Genomic DNA, 24,476 nt, shown 5'->3' with positions numbered 1-24,476 from the left:
CGTGGGAGATCCTTTAACTTGGACTGCTGTCCCTGTGCTGCGAAATGGCTGTGCTGCTCAAATGGTCTCTCCTTCATCATATACACAGTTATTTATACATCACCTTCCACCATGAAGCGTTGTCCCTTTTTGTTTCTCTCTTTGTTCTTAAAATGCTGTTATGCATGTCTAAACCAATCCATTAAACTAGATCATTTTGGCAGTAAAGCGATCTACAATGTGCTTGGTCGCAAAGCTGCTCATCTGTGGTAAACAGCTCTTCAGAAAGGCATTCTTCAATTGATTTCACTAATTTTATGTAATAATTTTGTGATTTCCTACAAAACTACACTTCTTCTCCCATCTGTCTGAGTATTTAATATTGTCTGGGTCCCGTTAAAACATGTATTTTTCCCATCTAATTCCTTGTTTGCTTTAAAACAAGTATTCCCCATTTTCTATCCCTTCAGTAGCCAACCAGTTTGTATGGAGTACACTGGAGCAACTTGACTGATCAGTAAAACACTGCTTTTGTTGTCACCGCAAGGCTTCCCCCGTCGGTTGTTTCACTGAGACACTACTGAGTAACTATAACTCAACACAGTTTATACACATAACATTCATATACATACTAACAAACAAACAAACAATAATTTATCGCAATTTTCTCATCTCTGTTTGAACGTACACCCAGGTAAATATTCCTGTAGTCTTGTCATACCGACTATGGACCCATTCATTGTTTAACTTCACTGTTTTGCAAATCCTAATTGAATATTACACATTGACATTGAACTTTACTGGATAAGCAGGTCTTCATTGCATTCAGCAGCCTATATGTGAGCATTTATGTGTAAGCTGTTCTTCTTTGCATTTATCAGCAGCAAGCAATTCTTCACTGCACATGCATATGTAAATAGTAAAACAATTCCAATGTGTTAGCGAAACCTTCTATATCACAGTGGTTTCTAAGGTCTATTTTAAGTTCTTTGCCATCAGTGAGATGACATAGTTTACAAAGTGTGTCAAATTATCACTGAAGATCTTTTCAGGAATTTCAAATCTAGAAATGAGTTATTTTACGGGTGATTTTGCTACTGAGAGTGCATCTGCTTGTGCACATGGAAATATTTCAGACCATTTGGTAAAAACCTCTGTTGTCACTGAGCAGAATCGTTTCCCTTAACATTAATTTAGTTCAATGAAATCTACAAAATAATGAAATAATGAAATCCAAACAAATATGTTGAAAAAGATACACTGGCTTAGGGAATTATCTTCGTTTTGGTCTTAGATTGCCCTGTGGAATGTATTTTGCACATATTTGACCTGCTAGACAAAACTTTATTCATTTATTTATTCTAAAATTTTTTTTTTAATAATTAGTAAAACCATATGCTGTAAAAACCTTGTTCATTATTGCTTCCATCCCTCCTGTTGAGACATGACATGGTCCGTGGCTCAATACTGCAGCATATTTAAGTATGGCAGTATGGTTTTCCTTCCGGTCATTCATACGAGTCTATTGTAGATGGCAATTGAATAACATCTAATAATGCTAAAATATTTGTAGTTTATACATTTAGCTGTGGATGTCAACATACCTGTTTTTCCAATGCTGTGTTAACACATGTACAGTTGAGAAGGCATACTGACTGTCAGTGTAAACGTTAACAACCTTTTTGTTATTTAATTTACAAGCTTCAGTTAAAGCTACCAATTCGACTGCTTGAACAGAGTAATTTTTTGGTAGTGGTTGTTTTAAGAAAACTTCAGTTTCTGTTACTACTGCAAATCCTGTAGCATTTGTGCCATCAGGGTTTTTTTCCTTGATCTGTTGAATAAATATAGTTATTTCTGCATTTTCATAACGTATATCAGTTAAGTCTGGCCTGGGTAAAACACTGATGGTTATTTCTGACATGCAATCATGAGGCTTTCCATCAGTGGGATATGTAGCAGTGTGGATGGATTAAGTGTAGCACATCTCTCGACAACAAGGTGTGGTTGTGAAAGAAGAACTGTTATGTAGGAGAGATGTCTGGTAAAGATATTTTGTTAAGTAACCATATCACAGCCACTGCATGAGGTACCTTAAGTGTTAATGGGTGAAATAACACCATTATTGTTGATGCCTGCACTGCCAATGGCTTCTGGCCATTGATTCAAAAGTACGATCTCGTCCCTTTTTCCCCCTTTCAGTGGACACTGGCCCCTAATTACCGCAATTCAGCAGGGGTTCTTTCATTAGGAGTACTGGACTCCCCCGTGCACGGTTTCAGCTCTGACCCTGGACAGCGGAAAAAACGTTGAGATCTGGTTTGAGGACCCAATTGTTGAGAAAAGTCTCTCAATGAGACTCAGAGTTGCTGGAGTCAGTTAATGCAAAGGTTTAATCTTGCAGCAAGTTCAAGAATGTGTGTGTGTATGGGTGTATGTGTGCGAACGTGTGTGAGTTTGTGTGTGTGAGAGTTTAAAGAACCTGTTATCCACAGGCAGGTCTTAACTAGTATGGCATGGGTCCAGCCTGTCTCATCTTTTTTGGAAGGTCCAGCGCTCGGCCGTAACCCTTCTGTCTGTTTGGACTCTCACATACATTCGGTTAATCATAGAAAAACGAGAACAAAACTTTTTAGCCCCTTAAATTCATAAAACAGACGTGGTGCAGTTATTTCCATTCTAGAAAATAAGAGTAATCACCACCATTCCTATAAATTCTGGATATTCTAACAATCTGAATCTTTTTTAAATGTTTGATGAAGCCCTTTGCTATTCTGTTTAGAGACTCAGCTGATCATAAAACAAGTTTTGCTCTTGAACCAAGCTTCTAAACTCTTCACCTTTTTCATTTCTCAGTTAGTATTCACTTTAAAACTGATTAAAAGAAAAATTAAATGAATGCCTATCAACAAATGTGGGATCTAAACTCTAGTGCTTCCTCTAAAATAATTTCCTTTCTCAATTCAGAAATGTGTGTGTGTAAGTCACAACACCCGTGACACCAAAACGGCTTTCTTTTCTCTCTTTTCTCTACACTCTGCACTGTGAGCACACACACCAAATCAGAAAGGCTTTTTTCTCTCTTGTCTACATTATGGACTGTGGGGACACAAAACCGCTCTCTCTTTTTTTTTTTTTGATTGTGTGCCAGGGCGTTGTCTCACGTATTAGATTATGCTTAAGATACGAATGGGTTTATCAGTCACATCAGAATCCATACATACTGATCCTCCCGTAATAAAATGGTCGGATCTTATCAAACACACTTTGTTTCTTGTGACAAGTCAGCGAAACAGCGTATACACGTCAAGACACTGAATCAAGTTTGCCACAAGAACTCATAAGTTTGGCAGTATTGCTCTGCCGTCAGCAATCATACACCCATTTTATTTTCTTGAGACATGTGCAGGCACTTGTTCATCTACTGTTCTATCACTATGAATTAGTTTATCTATTATCAATAAGGATACTTCTACAACTACTATCAAAGTATGTCCGGACTTCTTATGTTGTCAGTTGCTATATATGAATAAGTGGGTTGCTACTGAAAAGCATTAAGCATGTCACACAGCCCAAACATATAACATTTCAGGACACACCACACAGTTAACAACCACAGTGAAGCGTGTCAAAGCCCAAACATGTAACATTCAACAGGACACTTACACAACACATTCAAATCAAACAGTCAGACAACATACAAGAACATATACCCCAGCCGGCATTGCTCCCTGCCTATTTTCCTACAACTCACTATGTGTGCGCACACCTTTATTCACAAACTCTTCAACTTATACTCTTTTACCGAAGCTGCTACAGCTCGATTGGCCAAATACCCTTAGATCCTATTTCGGTGAATTTGACATCTGCCTTGCATTTAACAGATTAGCGGTTTAGCAGTTTTAATTTAGTTTGAGTGAAGGAATTCATTCTATAGCAAAATCCAAAATCGTGAAGAACTCATGAAAGTAAGCTTATTCTCGGATTCCTGAAACTTTAGATTTGCTCTTTCTTTTACTGCAAAGTACAACGTTGAGCAGCACTAATGAGTTGTTTCTATTTTTGGCAGGCTTTACCTTTGCAGATGAAGCAATTTCTGTCTGTGCAAAAGAAATCTTGTTACTGTGCAGAGTGACTTCTCTGAGTAGAGTCGCCTTACTTGTTGCGACTGTGCCGATGATCGAAGCTGGAGTGCAAAGTTGTTGCTTGAATGGTGTTCGCTGGAGCGTGCGGTAGTGTAAAGTTATACCATTTAAAAGGGTTGAAGAGTGCTCAGTGCAGCGGGTGGGCGGAGGTGCAAAGTGACACTATGGCCATAAAAAGAACACCGCTACAAGTGCGCATTGTGCCAGGAAGGGCCCTCGGACGTGAACCAGTGGACTGTTATCGCTTCTCGGCCTTTTGGGTTAAGATCAAGTGTAGTATCTGTTCTTATCAGTTTAATGTCTGATATGTCCTCTATGCGAGGACTACATATTAAATGGATTTTTATCAATAGGAGTTGAAAAAGGAGCTTGCTCCGTTCACTCCAAGCATCGACCCGGTACTGCAGTGCCGCTGGGAACGGTGCGCTCACCTCTGCTCTTGTGAAAAAGCAAACAGCGGTGCAGGATGGAAGTTTCAGGGAGCCCAAGATGAAACTTTCTTTTAATCTGCTGAGAATAGAGAGTGAATGCGAAGTAGACTTTAACACAGCTCTGGGAGCGAGCCGAGTGGGGGCTAACCAGGAGAATTGCTTGAAAGAAACGCGACACCGAATGAGCGGTCAGAACAAAGCCTCAATACGGTGTTCCTGTGGTGTTTTTATAAAATGCGGTGAAAAAAAAGATGTGAATGCCCCATAGAAAACTAAAAGGTGGAGCGGAAGTGTTCGGCTGCAAGAAGGTGTGAATGTCCGACTATATTTGGTGAAAAGCAGGTGAAGCAAGGTCTGAATGCCCAACCTTACATCATCAAAAGCGAGATCAGAGGTTTTTGGCTGCAAGAAGGCCATAGTTTGCCAAAAGCGGGTAAGGTGCGAATGACCGACTAAATATCAACAAAAGTGGGGGCGGAGGTCTTCGGATGCAAGTGGGTGTGAATATCCCACCATACAAGTATGGTGGAGAGGAAGCTGTGAATGGCCGACCATAGTTTGCAAAAAGCGGGTGAGAAAAGGTGCGAATGTCCAACCATACATGATCAAAACAGGGAGCGGAGGTGTTTGGCTGCGACAAGGTGTGAATGACCACCCATAATTAATGAAAAGCGGGCAACAAGTAGGTTCGAATGCCCAACCATACATCAACAAAAGCAGGAGTGGATGTGTTCGGCTACAAGAAGGTTTGAATGTCCGAGCATAGTTTGTAAAAAGCGGGTAAGAAAAGGTGCGAATGCCCGACAAAGTATGATCAAAAGAGGGAGTGGAGGTTTTCGGCTACAAGAAGGTTTGAATGTCCGACCATAGTTTGTAAAAAGCGGGTAAGAAAAGGTGCGAATGCCCGAACATACACCATCAAAAGAGGGAGCGGAGGTGTTCCGCTGTAAGATGGTGTGAATGTCCGACCATAGTTGGTAAAAAGCGGGTAAGAAAAGGTTCGAATGCCCGAATATATACCATCAAAAGCGGAAGCGGAGGTGTTCGGCTGCAAGAAGGTGTGAACGTCCGACCAAAGTTTGTAAAAAGCAGTTAAGAAAAGGTTCGAATATCCAACCAAACATAATCAAAAGAGGGAGCAGAGCTGTTCGACTGCAAGTAGGTGTGAATGTCCACACATAATTCCTGAAAAATGGGTAAGAAAAGGTGCGAATGCCCAACCATACATCATCAAAAGAAGAAATGGATGTGTTCCACTACAAGAAGGTTTGAATGTCCGACCATAGTTTGTAAAAAGTGGGTAAGAAAAAGTTCGAATGCCCGAACATACACCATCAAAAGAGGGAGCGAAGGTGTTCCGCTGTAAGACGGTGTGAATGTCCGACCATAATTGGTAAAAAGCGGGTAAGAAAAGGTTAAAATAACCGACTGTACACAATCAATAGTGGGAGCGGAGTTGTTCGGCTACAAGAAGGTGTGAAAGTCCGACCATGGTTTGTAAAACGCGGGTAAGAAAAGGTGCGAATGCCCGACAATGTATGATCAAAAGAGGGAGCGGAGGTGTTCGGCTGCAAGGTCTGAATTTCCAACCATAATTTGTAAACACCGTTGAAGAAAAGCCTCGAAAGCCCGACTATACACCATCAACAGCGGGAGCAGAGGTGTTCAGCTGCAAGAAGGTCTGAATGTTCACCAATAATTACTGAAAAATGGGTAAGAAAAGGTGTGAATGCCCAACTATACATCATCAAAAGCAGAAGTGGATGTGTTCAGCCACAAGAAGGTTTGAATGTCCGACCATAGTTTGTAAAAGGCGGGTAAGAAAAGGTTCGAATGCCCGAACATACACAATCAAAAGAGGGAGCGAAGGTGTTTCGCTGCAAGAAGGTGTGAATGTCCGAGCATAGTTTGTAAAAAGTGGGTAAGAAAAGGTTCGAATGCCAGAACATACACAATCAAAAGAGGGAGCGGAGGTGTTCCGCTGTAAGATGGTGCGAATGTCCGACCATAGTTGGTAAAAAGCGGGTAAGAAAAGGTTCGAATGCCCGAATATATACCATCAAAAGCGGAAGCGGAGGTGTTCGGCTGCAAGAAGGTGTGAACGTCCGACCAAAGTTTGTAAAAAGCAGTTAAGAAAAGGTTCGAATATCCAACCAAACATAATCAAAAGAGGGAGCAGAGCTGTTCGACTGCAAGTAGGTGTGAATGTCCACACATAATTCCTGAAAAATGGGTAAGAAAAGGTGCGAATGCCCAACCATACATCATCAAAAGAAGAAATGGATGTGTTCTGCTACAAGAAGGTTTGAATGTCCGACCATAGTTTGTAAAAAGTGGGTAAGAAAAAGTTCGAATGCCCGAACATACACCATCAAAAGAGGGAGCGAAGGTGTTCCGCTGTAAGACGGTGTGAATGTCCGACCATAATTGGTAAAAAGCGGGTAAGAAAAGGTTAAAATAACCGACTGTACACAATCAATAGTGGGAGCGGAGTTGTTCGGCTACAAGAAGGTGTGAAAGTCCGACCATGGTTTGTAAAACGCGGGTAAGAAAAGGTGCGAATGCCCGACAATGTATGATCAAAAGAGGGAGCGGAGGTGTTCGGCTGCAAGGTCTGAATTTCCAACCATAATTTGTAAACACCGTTGAAGAAAAGCCTCGAAAGCCCGACTATACACCATCAACAGCGGGAGCAGAGGTGTTCAGCTGCAAGAAGGTCTGAATGTCCACCAATAATTACTGAAAAATGGGTAAGAAAAAGTGTGAATGCCCAACTATACATCATCAAAAGCAGAAGTGGATGTGTTCAGCCACAAGAAGGTTTGAATGTCCGACCATAGTTTGTAAAAGGCGGGTAAGAAAAGGTTCGAATGCCCGAACATACACAATCAAAAGAGGGAGCGAAGGTGTTTCGCAGCAAGAAGGTGTGAATGTCCGAGCATAGTTTGTAAAAAGTGGGTAAGAAAAGGTTCGAATGCCAGAACATACACAATCAAAAGAGGGAGCGGAGGTGTTCCGCTGTAAGAAGGTGTGAATGTCCGACCGTAGTTGGTAAAAAGCGGGTAAGAAAAGGTTAAAATGTCCGACTGTACACAATCAATAGCGGGAAGGGATGTGTTCGGCTACAAGAAGGTGTGAATGTCCGAGCATAGTTTGTAAAAAGCGGGTAAGAAAAGGTTTGAATGCCCAAACATACACCATCAAAAGAGGGAGCGGAGGTGTTCGGCTGCAAGAAGGTGTGAATGTCCGACCAAAGTTTGTAAAAAGCAGGTAAGAAAAGGTGCGAATGCCCAACCATACATCATAAAATGAAGAAGTGGATGTGTTCTGCTACAAGAAGGTTTGAATGTCCGACCATAGTTTGTAAAAAGTGGGTAAGAAAAAGTTTGAATGCCCGAACACACACCATCAAAAGAGGGAGCGGAGGTGTTCCGCTGTAAGACGGTGTGAATGTCCGACCATAATTGGTAAAAAGCGGGTAAGAAAAGGTTAAAATACCCGACTGTACACAATCAATAGCGGGAGTGAATGTGTTCGGCTACAAGAAGGTGTGAAAGTCCGACCATGTTTTATAAATAGCGGGTAAGAAAAGGTGCGAATGCCCGACAATGTATGATCAAAAGAGGGAGCGGAGGTTTTCGGCTGCAAGAAGGTCTGAATGTCCAACCATAATTTGTAAAAACCGGGGAAGAAAAGGCTCGAAAGCCCGACTATACACCATCAAAAGCGGGAGCGGAGGTGTTCAGCTGCAAGAAGGTCTGAATGTCCATCAATAATTGCTAGAAAACATGAAAGAAAATTTTCGAATATCAAACCGCACATGATCATAAGCGGGAGAGGAGGTGTTCAGCTGCAGGAAGGTTTGAATGTCCACCCATAATTCCTGAAAAATGGGTAAAAAAAAAGGTAAGAATGCCCAACCATACATCATCAAAAGCAGGTGTGAATGTTAGATCATAATTTGCAAAAAGCTGATGAGAAAGGGTGCCCGACTATACACCATCAAATGCGGGAGCGGAGGTGTTCGGCTGTGAGGAGGTCTGAATCTCCGACCATAATTGCTGAAAAATGTGTTAGAAAAGGTAAGAATGCCGGACCATACATCATCAAAAGCGGGAGAGGTGGTGTTCGGCTGCAAGTAGGTGTGAATGTCCAGCCATAATTACTCACAAACGGGTAAGAAAAGGTAGTATTGCCAGACCATACATGATCAAAACAGGGAGCGGAGGTGGTTCGGCTGCAAGAAGGTGTGAATGTCCGACTAAAGTTCAAATATATTAACAAAAGCGGGAGGAGAGGTCTTCGGATGAGAGTGGTTGAGAATTTCCAACCATAATCTATAAAATGCGGTGAAAAAAAAGGTGTGATAGAACACTAAAAGGTGGAGCGGAAGTGTTCGGCTGCAAGAAGGTGTGAATGTCCGACTATATTTGGTGAAAAGCAGGTGAAGCAAGGTCTGAATGCCCAACCTTACATCATGAAAAGCGAGATCAGAGGTGTTTGGCTGAGAGAAGGCCACAGTTTGCGATGCAATAATTAAAGGCCTCATGCCAGATGTCGCCACTGAAGTAAAGAACATTTACGTGGGATGGTATGAGGGTCCTCGTTTGGCTGACGTTCGCCGATATGCTCGCCATGCTCAGAACCAAGTTGAGACACGTAAGACAACCAAAAGGGACAAGTGTGAAAAGGATCTGCATTTGGCAGCCATGACCATGTATTACGCAGTTGGTGTAAACAGAGGACGAGGCCGAAGTTGAAGACGTGGACGTGTGAGAGAGGAGGTCGAAATGGGCCACGCCAGAGCTATGATCCGAATATTTGTTTTTACTGTGGCCAGACTGGACACTGGAAGAAGGACTGTCCACAGCTGAAAAGTGATGAAATTTGGCCAAAGGCTGACTGAGGGTGGGAGGCAGGTTCTGGACGTCACGCGGCAGCGGAGCCTCCACTAATGGGTGATAGCACAAACACACTCACACATTTTTCCTGCTCTGTGTAGTGAAGAAACGCTTGCCGACTGTGATTCACGTAGTAAAGTTTTGCATGCTATTTCCGTCCTAGAGCAAAGATATTTCTCTCAGAATATAGGAACTTATGTTCATCAGTAGTGACGTCAGGGGAGTTTGATTGTCCTCCAAAGTTAAGTGGAAACCACGTTTACTGTATGTCTGCATCAGGCCAGGTTGTGAAGGAGAAAATGACAATGCCCATTGCGTGTTGTCACTCCCGATGAGCTCTCCTTCAAACACTCATTTTTGTTATCAGAGTTGTGTCCCATTAACCTGATGGGCTGTGATCTCATGTGTAAATTAGGCATTATTTTAACTTCTACACCAGAGGGTGTTACGGTTATGTTACAGCCTGACAAAGTTTTCACAGCAGTGCAGTTTGATTCATCGGCACTTACATATGCTTATGAGTGGAAACTTCCGAGCTCTCCTTTTTCACAACAACTAGTGGAAGAAGCAAAAGCGTTAGTTTCACCCCTTTCTGATGTCATGCAACCTACTGATTTGCACTGCACATCACACATTTCTTTGGGGCCTGACAATGACTATGAGAAGAAGTGAAAAAATATGTGCGCCTACTTTATTGGCTGTGTCGCTCACTCCAGAGCACTTCGATTTTTTTAATGTTTGTGGTACTCGCCCTCACATTTCCTTGGCCAAACGTACACACTGGCAGTGACAAGGTGTGGGAGAGTTTGTTGCTACATGTCAGAAAGAAATGGAGTGGACCGTTTCACCTGCTGATCCAAATTTGATGTTTTCTGAACGATTGTCAGTATACAAAAAAACATTTTTGAGTACAATGCATTGTCAAAGAACTGTGGACTTACCTACCACAGAATCACATTTTGAAGCATGTTTTTTATCTGAAACAGATTTGTCTTCGATACCCATGTTGGCTGAAGTGCCCAATGATCTTTGGGCTAAGAGCAAATATGATGTGGGGTTGATAAAAGGCTGTGAACCAGTAATTGTCACCCCAAAATCAGACTTTTGTCCATGTAAAAAATAATACCCTTTTAAGCCTGAAGCAATTAAAGGGATTAAACCTGTTTTTCAATCTTTTCAGAAAACAGGCGTTATTGTTCCTTTTGAAAATTCACCTGTGCTTACTCCATTGATTCCTGTTAAAAAGATTAAAGATGCTGGCCAGCCAGATGAATGGCGTTTTGTACAGGACCTCCAAGCGGTGAATGCTGCAGTTCAGCCACATGCTCCTACTGTGCCCAACCCACACACTATTTTGTCTCAAATTACATCAGATGCACAGTTTTTCTCAGTGGTTGACTTGTCGCCAGTGCACCCTGATAGCCCATTTTGGTTTGCTTTTTAGTTTGAAGGGAGATCTTGGACTTTTACCCGGTTATGCCAGGGGTACTGTGAAAGTCCCACTATTTACAATGCTGCCCTCAAAGCTAGTCTGGATTAACTTCAATCAACCACAGGCTCTGCTCTTTTGCAGTATGTGGATGACATCCTTTTATGTAGTCCATCTAAACAACAGTGTGAAAAAGACAGTGAATCTGTTGAAACATCTTCATTCTTATGGCCATAAAGCCAGCCTTTCTAAGTTACAGTTTGTACAGGACGAAGTCACCTTTTTGGGTCATGTGATTTCTAAGGATGGGCGCTCACTTTCTCCTAAACGTGTTGCTGCAGTTCTGATCATTCCTAAACCGGTTACTAAAAAACACCTTATGTCATTCTTAGGTATAACATCTTACTGCAGGAACTTTATTCCTAACTACTCTTTTCTCGAAGCTCTCTTAGGTGCTCTTATCCATGGTAAAGGCCTCCAGTCAGCTGATCGTGTTCCATGGACTCCTGAGGCTGAATCAGCCTTTAGTCAGCTTAAGCTGGCTCTTCAAACAGCACCAACACTTGGCATTCCAGATCCTCATAAACCTTTCATACAGGCAGTTGATGAGAAGCATGGTTGTATGACATCTGTTCTTATGCAGGAACATGGGGCAGGCAAAGGCCAGTGGCTCATTTCTCAGCAAAACTGGACTCTGTGGCTGCAGGCCTGCCTGGTTGTCTTCGTGCTGTTGCAGCTGCAGAGAAAGCTGTCCTGGCCTCCCAAGATATTGTGGGCTACGCTAATTTGACTGTTTTGGTTCCTCATGCTGTTGCCATTATTCTTCTCGAGCAGAAAACTTCACATCTTTCAACTGCTCGTTGGCTCAGATACACCTCTGTGCTCCTTGATATGCCAAATGTCACTGTTAAACGTTGTACTGTTCTGAATCCTGCTACTTTGCTTCCGACTCCTGAGGATGGGGAGCCTCATGACTGTGAATCTGTTTTGGAACAAGTTTGTACACCCCGACCTGATCTTTTAGAGACTCCTCTTCCAAACTCTGACATGATTCTTTTTGTAGATGGATCAGCTTTGCATGATCCAGCCACAGGTACTAACTGTGTTTGGTTTGCAGTATGTTCTTCAGATGACACTTTGTTGTCTGGTTCTCTTCCTAAACATTTCTCTGCTCAAACTACTGAGCTTATTGCACTTACTGAAGCTTGTAAGTTGGCAGCTGGTAAGTCTGTCACTATTTACACAGATTCCAGATATGCTTTTGGTGTTGTTCATGACTTTGGTGCGCTGTGGAAACACATGCATTTCCTTAAATCAGATGGTAAAACTATTATGAACTCCAAGCAGGTTTCTGATCTTCTTGATGCGATCCTTTTGCCTACAGCAATCTCGGTCTGTAAGTGTGCGGCTCACACTAACTCAGACGATCCTGTTGCTTGTGGCAATGCCAGAGCTGATGCTGCAGCTAAGCAAGCAGCTAAATCTTTTCCTGTTTTCGCTTCCCTCTCTTTGCAGGCAGAAGACTCCCTCACAGATCTCCATGCTTTGCAAACTTTTGCCTCTGCAGATGAAATTTGGTCCTCTGGACGCATTTGGTCCTCTGTGGGTGCAACTCATACGGATGGTGTTTGGATGGGACCTGATGGTAAACCCTGTCTACCTAAACATTTTTTTCCTCATTTTTCAAAATTGTCTGATATGTCCTCTATGCGAGGACTACATATTAAATGGATTTTTATCAATAGGAGTTGAAAAAGGAGCTTGCTCCGTTCACTCCAAGCATCGACCCGGTACTGCAGTGACGCTGGGAACGGTGCGCTCTCCTCTGCTCTTGTGAAAAAGCAAACAGCGGTGCAGGATGGAAGTTTCTTTTAGTCTGCTGAGAAAAGAGAGTGAATGCGAAGTAGACTTTAACACGGCTCTGGGAGCGAGCCGAGTGCGGGCTAACCAGGAGAATTGCTTGAAAGAAACGCGACACCGAATGAGCGGTCAGAACAAAGCCTCAATACGGTGTTCCTGTGGTGTTTTTATAAAATGCGGTGAAAAAAAAGGTGTGAATGCCCCATAGAAAACTAAAAGGTGGAGCGGAAGTGTTCGGCTGAAAGAAGTTGTGAATGTCCGACTATATTTGGTGAAAAGCAGGTGAAGCAAGGTCTGAATGCCCAACCTTACATCATCAAAAGCGAGATCAGAGGTTTTTGGCTGCAAGAAGGCCATAGTTTGCCAAAAGCGGGTAAGGTGCGAATGACCGACTAAATATCAACAAAAGTGGGGGCGGAGGTCTTCGGATGCAAGTGGGTGTGAATATCCCACCATACAAGTATGGTGGAGAGGAAGCTGTGAATGGCCGGCCATAGTTTGCAAAAAGCGGGTGAGAAAAGGTGCGAATGTCCAACCATATATGATCAAAACAGGGAGCGGAGGTGTTTGGCTGCGACAAGGTGTGAATGTCCACCCATAATTAATGAAAAGCGGGCAACAAGTAGGTTCGAATGCCCAACCATACATCAACAAAAGCAGGAGTGGATGTGTTTGGCTACAAGAAGGTTTGAATGTCCGAGCATAGTTTGTAAAAAGCGGGTAAGAAAAGGTGCGAATGCCCGACAAAGTATGATCAAAAGAGGGAGTGGAGGTTTTCGGCTACAAGAAGGTTTGAATGTACGACCATAGTTTGTAAAAAGCGGGTAAGAAAAGGTTTGAATGCCCGAACATACACCATCAAAAGAGGGAGCGGAGGTGTTACACTGAAAGACGGTGTGAATGTCCGACCATAGTTGGTAAAAAGTGGGTAAGAAAAGGTTAAAATGCCCGAATATATACCATCAAAAGCGGAAGCGGAGGTGTTCGGCTGCAAGAAGGTGTGAACGTCCGACCAAAGTTTGTAAAAAGCAGTTAAGAAAAGGTTCGAATATCCAACCAAACATAATCAAAAGTGGGAGCAGAGCTGTTCGACTGAAAGTAGGTGTGAATGTCCACCCATAATTCCTGAAAATTGGGTAAGAAAAGGTGCGAATGCCCAACCATACATCATCAAAAGAAGAAGTGGATGTGTTCTGCTACAAGAAGGTTTGAATGTCCGACCATAGTTTGTAAAAAGCGGGTAAGAAAAAGTTCGAATGCCCGAACATACACCATCAAAAGAGGGAGCGGAGGTGTTCCGCTGTAAGATGCTGCGAATGTCCGACCATAGTTGGTAAAAAGCGGGTAAGAAAAGGTTAAAAAACCCAACTGTACACAATCAATAGCGGGAGCGGAGTTGTTCGGCTACAAGAAGGTGTGAAAGTCCGACCATGGTTTGTAAAACGCGGGTAAGACAAGGTGCGAATGCCCGACAATGTATGATCAAAAGAGGGAGCGGAGTTGTTCGGCTGCAAGGTCTGAATTTCCAACCATAATTTGTAAACACCGTTGAAGAAAAGCCTCGAAAGCCCGACTATACACCATCAAAAGCGGGAGCGGAGGTGTTCAGCTGCAAGAAGGTCTGAATGTCCACCAATAATTACTGAAAAATGGGTAAGAAAAGGTGTGAATGCCCAACTATACATCATCACAAGCAGAAGTGGATGTGTTCGGCCACAAGAAGGTTTGAATGTCCGACCATAGTTTGTAAAAGGCGGGTAAGAAAAGGTTCCAATGCCCGAACATACACAATCAAAAGAGGGAGCGGAGGTGTTTCGCTGCAAGAAGGTGTGAATGTCCGAGCATATTTTGTAAAAAGTGGGTAAGAAAAGGTTCGAATGCCAGAACATACACCATCAAAAGAGGGAGCGGAGGTGTTCCGCTGTAAGACGGTGTGAATGTCCGACCATAGTTGGTAAAAAGCGGGAAAGAAAAGGTTGAAATACCCGACTCTACACAATCAATAGCGGGAGCGGAGTTGTTCGGCTAAAAGAAGGTGTGAAAGTCCGACCATGGTTTATAAAAAGCGGGTAAGAAAAGGTTCGAATGCCAAAATATACACCATCAAAAGCGGAAGCCGAGGTGTTCGGCTTCAAGTAGGTGTGAATGTCAGATCATAATTTGCAAAAAGCTGATGAGAAAGGTGTGAATGACCGACAATAATTGCTGAAAAATGTGTTAGAAAAGGTAAGAATGCCGGACCATTCATTATCAAAAGCGGAGAAGAGGTGTTCGGCTGCAAGAAGCTGTGAATGTCCAGCAATAATTACTCAAAAACGGGTAAGAAAAGTTAGTATTGCCAGACCATAAATGATCAATACAGGGAGTGGAGGTGTTCCGCTGTAAGAAGGTGTGAATGTCCAACCATAATTGGTAAAAAGCGGGAAAGAAAAGGTTAAAATACCCGACTGTACACAATCAATAGCGGGAGCGGAGTTGTTTGGCTACTAAAAGGTGTGAAAGTCCAACCATACATCATCAAAAGCAGGACTGGATGTGTTCCGCCATAAGAAGGTGTGAATGTCCGACCGTAGTTGGTAAAAAGCGGGTAAGAAAAGGTTAAAATGGCCGACTGTACACAATAACTAGCGGGAAGGGATGTGTTCAGCTACAAGAAGGTGTGAAAGTCCGACCATGTTTTGTAAAAACCGGGGAAGAAAAGGCTCGGAAGCCCGACTATACACCATCAAAAGCGGGAGCAGAGGTGTTCAGCTGCAAGAAGGTCTCAATGTCCATCAATAATTGCTAAAAAACATGAAAGAAAATTTTCGAATATCAAACCGCACATGATCATATGCGGGAGAGGAGGTGTTCAGCTGCAAGAAGGTGTGAATGTCCACCCATAATTCCTGAAAAATGGGTAAAAAAAGGTGCGAATGCCCAACCATACATCATCAAAAGCAGGTGTGAATGTCAGATCATAATTTGCAAAAACCTGATGAGAAATGGTGAGAATGCCCGACTATACACCATCAAATGCGGGAGCGGAGGTGTTCGGCTGTGAGTAGGTGTGAATGTCCGACCATACTTGCTGAAAAATATGACAAAGCAGTTTTCACTTGGTTTGAGTGAAGGAATTAATTTTATATCAAAATCCGAAATTGTGTAGAACTCGTCAATTGACGCTTATTCTCGGATTCCTGAAAAGGTTTAGAGTTGTTATTTCCTATCCTGCAAAGTACAACGTTCTTTTTTTGTTTAAAGCTATTTACACATGGATAAATATGAAGGACAAAGCAGTTCCTTCTGTGGGTACAGTAGCTCCCGGAATATGGTGACTGCAGGCCCTGAGCCTGGTGGACATAAGGCCCTCCTGCCCTGTGTTGAGTCCCAGGTTGCGGGGATGCCTATTGCAGCCAGTCTCTGGCTGCTCTCTCCGGGATGGGAGGGACCAGGCGGATCAATTAATTATTCTGCTAGTTTATATATTTTAAACATAAACAATAAACATTTATAAAACTTCCCTTGGCAAGGCAAATCTGTTTGGCATAAATGGTATTCAGACTACAATTCTGCTGCCATAATGCACAACTCTGAATTTTGATATAAAATGAATTCCTTCACTCAAACCAAGTTAAAACTGCTTTGTCCTTCATATTTATCCATGTCATAATAGCTTTAAAGAAAAAAAGAACGTAGTACTTTGCAGGATAGGAAAGAACAACACTAATTTTTTTCAGGAATCCGAGAATAAGCTTCTTTTCACGAGTTCTACACAATTCCGGATTTTGATATCAAATGAATTCCTTCACTCAAACCAAGTTAAAACTGCTTTGTCCTTAAGATTTATCCATGTCTGAATAGGTTTCAACAAAAAAGAAAGTATTACTTTGCAGTATACCAAAGAACAACACTAAACCTTTAGTAATCCGAGAATAAGCTTCTTTTCACCAGTTCTACACAATTTCGGATTTTGATATAAAATTAATTCCTTCACTCAAACCAAGTTAAAACTGCTTTGTCCTTAAGATTTATCCATGTCTGAATAGGTTTCAACAAAAAAGAAAGTATTACTTTGCAGTATACCAAAGAACAACACTAAACCTTTAGTAATCCGAGAATAAGCTTCTTTTCACCAGTTCTACACAATTTCGGATTTTGATATAAAATGAATTCCTTCACTCAAACCAAGTTAAAACTGCTTTGTCCTTAAGATTTATCCATGTCTGAATCGGTTTCAACAAAATAGAAAGTATTACTTTGCAGTATACCAAAGAACAACACTAAACCTTTAGGAATCCGAGAATGAACTTATTTCCACAAGTTCTACACAATTTCGGATTTTGATATAAAATGAATTCCTTCACTCAAACCAAGTGAAAACTGCTTTGTCACATTTTTCAGCAAGTATGGTCGGACATTCACACCTACTCACAGCCGAACACCTCCGCTCCCGCATTTGATGGTGTATAGTCGGGCATTCTCACCATTTCTCATCAGGTTTTTGCAAATTATGATCTGACATTCACACCTGCTTTTGATGATGTATGGTTGGGCATTCGCACCTTTTTTTACCCATTTTCACACCATCTTGCAGCTGAACACCTCCTCTCCCTTATATGATCATGTGCGGTTTGATATTCGAAAATTTTCTTTCATGTTTTTTAGCAATTATTGATGGACATTGAGACCTTCTTGCATTCAAACCTTTTCTTACCCGCTTTTTACAAACTATGCTCGGACATTCACACCTTCTTGTAGCCGAACACATCCCTTCCCCCTATTGATTGTGTACAGTCGGACATTTTAACCTTTTCTTACCCGCTTTTTACCAACTACGGTCGGACATTCACACCTTCTTATGGCGGAACACCTCCGCTCCCTCTTTTGATGGTGTATGTTCGGGCATTCGAACCTTTTCTTACCGGCTTTTTACAAACTATGCTCGGACATTCACACCTTCTTGCAGCGAAACACCTCCGCTCCTCCTTTTGATTGTGTATGTTTGGGCATTCGAACCTTTTCTTACCCGCCTTTTACAAACTATGGTCGGACATTCAAACCTTCTTGTGGCCGAACACATCCACTTCTGCTTTTGATGATGTATAGTTGGGCATTCACACCTTTTCTTACCCATTTTTCAGTAATTATTGATGGACATTCAGACCTTCTTGCAGCTGAACACCTCTGCTCCCGCTTTTGATGGTGTATAGTCGGGCTTTCGAGGCTTTTCTTCAACGGTGTTTACAAATTATTGTTGGAAATTCAGACCTTGCAGCCGAACACCTCCGCTGCCTCTTTTGATCATACATTGTCTTACCTGCGTTTTACAAACCATGGTCGGACTTTCACACCTTCTTGTAGCCGAACAACTCCGCTCCCGCTATTGATTGTGTATAGTCGGGTATTTTAACATTTTCTTACCCGCTTTTTACCAATTATGGTCGGACATTCACACCGTCTTACAGCGGAACACCTCCGCTCCCTCTTTTGATGGTGTATGTTCGGGCATTCAAACTTTTTCTTACCCACTTTTTACAAACTATGGTCGGACATTCAAACCTTCTTGTAGCAGAACACATCCACTTCTTCTTTTGATGATGTATGGTTGGGCATTCGCACCTTTTCTTACCCATTTTTCAGGAATTATGGGTGGACATTCACACCTACTTGCAGTCGAACACCTCAGCTTCCGCTTTTGATGGTATATATTCGGGCATTCGAACCTTTTCTTACCCGCTTTTTACCAACTATGGTCGGACATTCGCACCATCTTACAGCGGAACACCTCTTCTCCCTCTTTTGATGATGAATGGTCCGGCATTCTTACCTTTTCTAACACATTTTTCAGCAATTATTGTCGGTCATTCACACCTTTCTCATCAGCTTTTTGCAAATTATGATCTGACATTCAAACCTACTTGCAGCCGAACACCTCGGCTTCCTCTTTTGATGGTGTATATTTTGGCATTTGAACCTTTTCTTACCCGCTTTTTACAAACCATGGTCGGACTTTCACACCTTCTTTTAGCCGAACAACTCCGCTCCCGCTATTGATTGTGTATGTTCGGGCATTCAAACTTTTTCTTACCCACTTTTTACAAACTATGGTCGGACTTTCAAACCTTCTTGTAGCAGAACACATCCACTTCTTCTTTTGATGATGTATGGTTGGGCATTCGCACCTTTTCTTACCCATTTTTCAGGAATTATGGGTGGACATTCACACCTACTTGCAGTCGATCAGCTCTGCTCCCTCTTTTGATGGTGTATGTTCGGGCATTCGCACCTTTTCTTACCTGCTTTTTACAAACTTTGGTCGGACGTTCACACCTTCTTGCAGCCGAACACCTCCGCTTCCGTTTTTGATGGTATATATTCGGGCATTCGAACCTTTTCTTACCCGCTTTTTACCAACTATGGTCGGACATTCGCATCATCTTACAGCGGAACACCTCCGCTCCCTCTTTTGATGGTGTATGTTCGGGCATTCGCACCTTTTCTTACCTGCTTTTTACAAACTTTGGTCGGACGTTGACACCTTCTTGCAGCCGAACACCTCCGCTTCCGCTTTTGATGGTATATATTCGGGCTTCGAACCTTTTCTTACCCGCTTTTTACCAACTATGGTCGGACATTCACACCTTCTTACAGTGGAACACCTCCGCTCCCTCTTTTGATTGTGTATGTTCTGGCATTCGAACCTTTTCTTACCCACTTTTTACAAACTATGCTCGGACATTCACACCTTCTTGCAGCGAAACACCTCCGCTCCCTCTTTTGATTGTGTATGTTCGGGCATTCGAACCTTTTCTTACCCGCCTTTTACAAACTATGGTCGGACATTCAAACCTTCTTGTGGCTGAACACATCCACTTCTGCTTTAGATGATGTATAGTTGGGCATTCACACCTTTTCTTACCCATTTTTCAGTAATTATCGGTGTACATTCAGACCTTCTTGCAGCTGAACACCTCTGCTCCCGCTGTTGATGGTGTATAGTCGGGCTTTCGAGGCTTTTCTTCAACGGTGTTTACAAATTATGGTTGGAAATTCAGACCTTGCAGCGGAACACCTCCGCTCCCTCTTTTGATGGTGTATGTTCGGGCATTCGAACTTTTTCTTACTCACTTTTTACAAACTATGGTCGGACATTCAAACCTTCTTGTAGCAGAACACATCCATTTCTTCTTTTGATGATGTATGGTTGGGCATTCGCACCTTTTCTTACCCATTTTTCAGGAATTATGTGTGGACATTCACACCTACTTGCAGTCGAACAGCTCTGCTCCCTCTTTTGATTATGTTTGGTTGGATATTCGAACCTTTTCTTAACTGCTTTTTACAAACTTTGGTCGGACGTTCACACCTTCTTGCAGCCGAACACCTCCGCTTCCGCTTTTGATGGTATATATTCGGGCATTCGAACCTTTTCTTACCCGCTTTTTACCAACTATGGTCGGACATTTGCACCATCTTACAGCGGAACACCTCTTCTCCCTCTTTTGATGATGAATGGTCCGGCATTCTTACCTTTTCTAACACATTTTTCAGCAATTATTGTCGGTCATTCACACCTTTCTCATCAGCTTTTTGCAAATTATGATCTGACATTCACACCGTCTTACAGCGGAACACCTCCGCTCCCTCTTTTGATGGTGTATGTTCGAGCATTCGAACCTTTTCTTACTCGCTTTTTACAAACTATGCTCGGACATTCAAACCTTCTTGTAGCCGAACACATCCACTCCTGCTTTTGATGATGTATGGTTGGGCATTCAAACCTACTTGTTGCCCGCTTTTCATTCATTATGGGTGGACATTCACACCTTGTCGCAGCCAAACACCTCCGCTCCCTGTTTTGATCATGTATGGTTGGACATTCGCACCTTTTCTCACCCGCTTTTTGCAAACTATGGTCGGCCATTCACAGCTTCCTCTCCACCATACTTGTATGGTGGGATATTCACACCCACTTGCATCCGAAGACCTCCGCCCCCACTTTTGTTGATATTTAGTCAGTCATTCGCACCTTACCCGCTTTTGGCCAACTATGGCCTTCTTGCAGCCAAAAACCTCTGATCTCGCTTTTGATGATGTAAGGTTGGGCATTCAGACCTTGCTTCACCTTCTTTTCACCAAATATAGTCTGACATTCACACCTTCTTGCAGCCGAACACTTCCGCTCCACCTTTTAGTTTTCTATGGGGCATTCACACCTTTTTTTTCACCGCATTTTATAAAAACACCACAGGAACACTGTATTGAGGCTTTGTTTTGACCGCTCATTCGGTGTCGCGTTTCTTTCAAGCAATTCTCCTGGTTAGCCCGCACTCGGCTCGCTCCCAGAGCCGTGTTAAAGTCTACTTCGCATTCACTCTCTTTTCTCAGCAGATTAAAAGAAAGTTTCATCTTGGGCTCCCTGAAACTTCCATCCTGCACCGCTGTTTGCTTTTTCACAAGAGCAGAGGAGAGCGCACCGTTCCCAGCGGCACTGCAGTACCGGGTCGATGCTTGGAGTGAACGGAGCAAGCTCCTTTTTCAACTCCTATTGATAAAAATCCATTTAATATGTAGTCCTCGCATAGAGGACATATCAGACATTAAACTGATAAGAACAGATACTACACTTGATCTTAGCCAAAAGGCCGAGAAGCGATAACTGTCCACTGGTTCACGTCCGAGGGCCCTTCCTGGCACAATGCGCACTTGTAGCGGTGTTCTTTTTATGGCCATAGTGTCACTTTGCACCTCCACCCACCCGCTGCACTGAGCACTCTTCAACCCTTTTAAATGGTATAACTTTACACTACCGCACGCTCCAGCGAACACCATTCAAGCAACAACTTTGCACTCCAGCTTCGAACATCGGCACAGTCGCAACAAGTAAGGCGACTCTACTCAGAGAAGTCACTCTGCACAGTAACAAGATTTCTTTTGCACAGACAGAAATTGCTTCATCCGCAAAGGTAAAGCCTGCCAAAAATAGAAACAACTCATTAGTGCTGCTCAACGTTGTACTTTGCAGTAAAAGAAAGAGCAAATCTAAAGTTTCAGGAATCCGAGAATAAGCTTACTTTCATGAGTTCTTCACGATTTTGGATTTTGCTATAGAATGAATTCCTTCACTCAAACTAAATTAAAACTGCTAAACCGCTAATCTGTTAAATGCAAGGCAGATGTCAAATTCACCGAAATAGGATCTAAGGGTATTTGGCCAATCGAGCTGTAGCAGCTTCGGTAAAAGAGTATAAGTTGAAGAGTTTGTGAATAAAGGTGTGCGCACACATAGTGAGTTGTAGGAAAATAGGCAGGGAGCAATGCCGGCTGGGGTATATGTTCTTGTATGTTGTCTGACTGTTTGATTTGAATGTGTTGTGTAAGTGTCCTGTTGAATGTTACATGTTTGGGCTTTGACACGCTTCACTGTGGTTGTTAACTGTGTGGTGTGTCCTGAAATGTTATATGTTTGGGCTGTGTGACATGCTTAATGCTTTTCAGTAGCAACCCACTTATTCATATATAGCAACTGACAACATAAGAAGTCCGGACATACTTTGATAGTAGTTGTAGAAGTATCCTTATTGATAATAGATAAACTAATTCATAGTGATAGAACAGTAGATGAACAGGTGCCTGCACATGTCTCATGAAAATAAAATGGGTGTATGATTGCTGACGGCAGAGCAATACTGCCAAACTTATGAGTTCTTGTGGCAAACTTGATTCAGTGTCTTGACGTGTATACGCTGTTTCGCTGACTTGTCACAAGAAACAAAGTGTGTTTGATAAGATCCGACCATTTTATTACGGGAGGATCAGTATGTATGGATTCTGATGTGACTGATAAACCCATTCGTATCTTAAGCATAATCTAATACGTGAGACAACGCCCTGGCACACAATCAAAAAAAGAGAGAGCGGTTTTGTGTCCCCACAGTCCATAATGTAGAAAAGAGAGAAAAAAGCCTTTCTGATTTGGTGTGTGTGCTCACAGTGCAGAGTGTAGAGAAAAGAGAGAAAAGAAAGCCGTTTTGGTGTCACGGGTGTTGTGACTTACACACACACATTTCTGAATTGAGAAAGGAAATTATTTTAGAGGAAGCACTAGAGTTTAGATCCCACATTTGTTGATAGGCATTCATTTAATTTTTCTTTTAATCAGTTTTAAAGTGAATACTAACTGAGAAATGAAAAAGGTGAAGAGTTTAGAAGCTTGGTTCAAGAGCAAAACTTGGTTTATGATCAGCTGAGTCTCTAAACAGAACAGCAAAGGGCTTCATCGAACATTTAAAAAAGATTCAGATTGTTAGAATATCCAGCATTTATAGGAATGGTGGTGATTACTCTTATTGTCTAGAATGGAAATAACTGCACCATGTCTGTTTTATGAATTTAAGGGGCTAAAAAGTTTTGTTCTCGTTTTTCTATGATTAACCGAATGTATGTGAGAGTCCAAACAGAAAGAAGGGTTACGGCCGAGCACTGGACCTTCCAAAAAAGTTGAGACAGGCTGGACCCGTGCCATACTAGTTAAGACCTGCCTGTGGATAACAGGTTCTTTAAACTCTCACACACACAAACTCACACACGTTCGCACACATACACCCATACACACACACATTCTTGAACTTGCTGCAAGATTAAACCTTTGCATTAACTGACTCCAGCAACTCTGAGTCTCATTGAGAGACTTTTCTCAACAATTGGGTCCTCAAACCAGATCTCAACGTTTTTTCCGCTGTCCAGGGTCGGAGCTGAAACCGTGCACGGGGGAGTCCAGTACTCCTAATGAAAGAACCCCTGCTGAATTGCGGTAATTAGGGGCCAGTGTCCACTGAAAGGGGGAAAAAGGGACGAGATCGTACTTTTGAATCAATGGCCAGAAGCCATTGGCAGTGCAGGCATCAACAATAATGGTGTTATTTCACCCATTAACACTTAAGGTACCTCATGCAGTGGCTGTGATATGGTTACTTAACAAAATATCTTTACCAGACATCTCTCCTACATAACAGTTCTTCACAGCCACACCTTGTTGTCGAGAGATGTGCTACACTTAATCCATCCACACTGCTACATATCCCACTGATGGAAAGCCTCATGATTGCATGTCAGAAATAACCATCAGTGTTTTACCCAGGCCAGACTTAACTGATATACGTTATGAAAATGCAGAAATAACTATATTTATTCAACAGATCAAGGAAAAAAACCCTGATGGCACAAATGCTACAGCAGTGTTTTACTGATCAGTCAAGTTGCTCCAGTGTACTCCATACAAACTGGTTGGCTACTGAAGGGATAGAAAATGGGGAATACTTGTTTTAAAGCAAACAAGGAATTAGATGGGAAAAATACATGTTTTAACGGGACCCAGACAATATTAAATACTCAGACAGATGGGAGAAGAAGTGTAGTTTTGTAGGAAATCACAAAATTATTACATAAAATTAGTGAAATCAATTGAAGAATGCCTTTCTGAAGAGCTGTTTACCACAGATGAGCAGCTTTGCGACCAAGCACATTGTAGATCGCTTTACTGCCAAAATGATCTAGTTTAATGGATTGGTTTAGACATGCATAACAGCATTTTAAGAACAAAGAGAGAAACAAAAAGGGACAACGCTTCATGGTGGAAGGTGATGTATAAATAACTGTGCATATGATGAAGGAGAGACCATTTGAGCAGCACAGCCATTTCGCAGCACAGGGACAGCAGTCCAAGTTAAAGGATCTCCCACGTGGTATC

The 24,476-nt window shown here is 42.3% G+C and overlaps 2 non-coding genes and 1 pseudogene across 2 annotated transcripts; 2 read left to right on the top strand and 1 right to left on the bottom strand.

Annotated features, from left to right (window-relative positions):
- The first annotated feature begins 4,364 nt into the window (after positions 1-4,364).
- LOC140306077 (U2 spliceosomal RNA) lies at positions 4,365-4,556 on the top strand. The gene has a single exon (XR_011915439.1). It is a non-coding gene; the product is annotated as a U2 spliceosomal RNA (small nuclear RNA).
- A 7,985-nt stretch (positions 4,557-12,541) lies between these two features.
- Positions 12,542-12,709, top strand: LOC140306241 (U2 spliceosomal RNA; annotated as a pseudogene).
- Positions 12,710-21,193: 8,484 nt separating this feature from the next.
- Positions 21,194-21,384, bottom strand: LOC140306412 (U2 spliceosomal RNA). Its single transcript, XR_011915722.1, has one exon. It is a non-coding gene; the product is annotated as a U2 spliceosomal RNA (small nuclear RNA).
- Positions 21,385-24,476: the final 3,092 nt, after the last annotated feature.

The sequence above is a fragment of the Leuresthes tenuis genome, unplaced genomic scaffold, assembly GCF_036924035.1.
Source record: "Leuresthes tenuis unplaced genomic scaffold, fLeuTen1.0.hap1 SCAF_4, whole genome shotgun sequence".
NCBI lineage: Eukaryota > Metazoa > Chordata > Actinopteri > Atheriniformes > Atherinopsidae > Leuresthes > Leuresthes tenuis.
The sequence above is the reverse complement of the archived record's forward strand: the minus strand, read 5'-3'. Positions and strand labels throughout refer to the sequence as shown.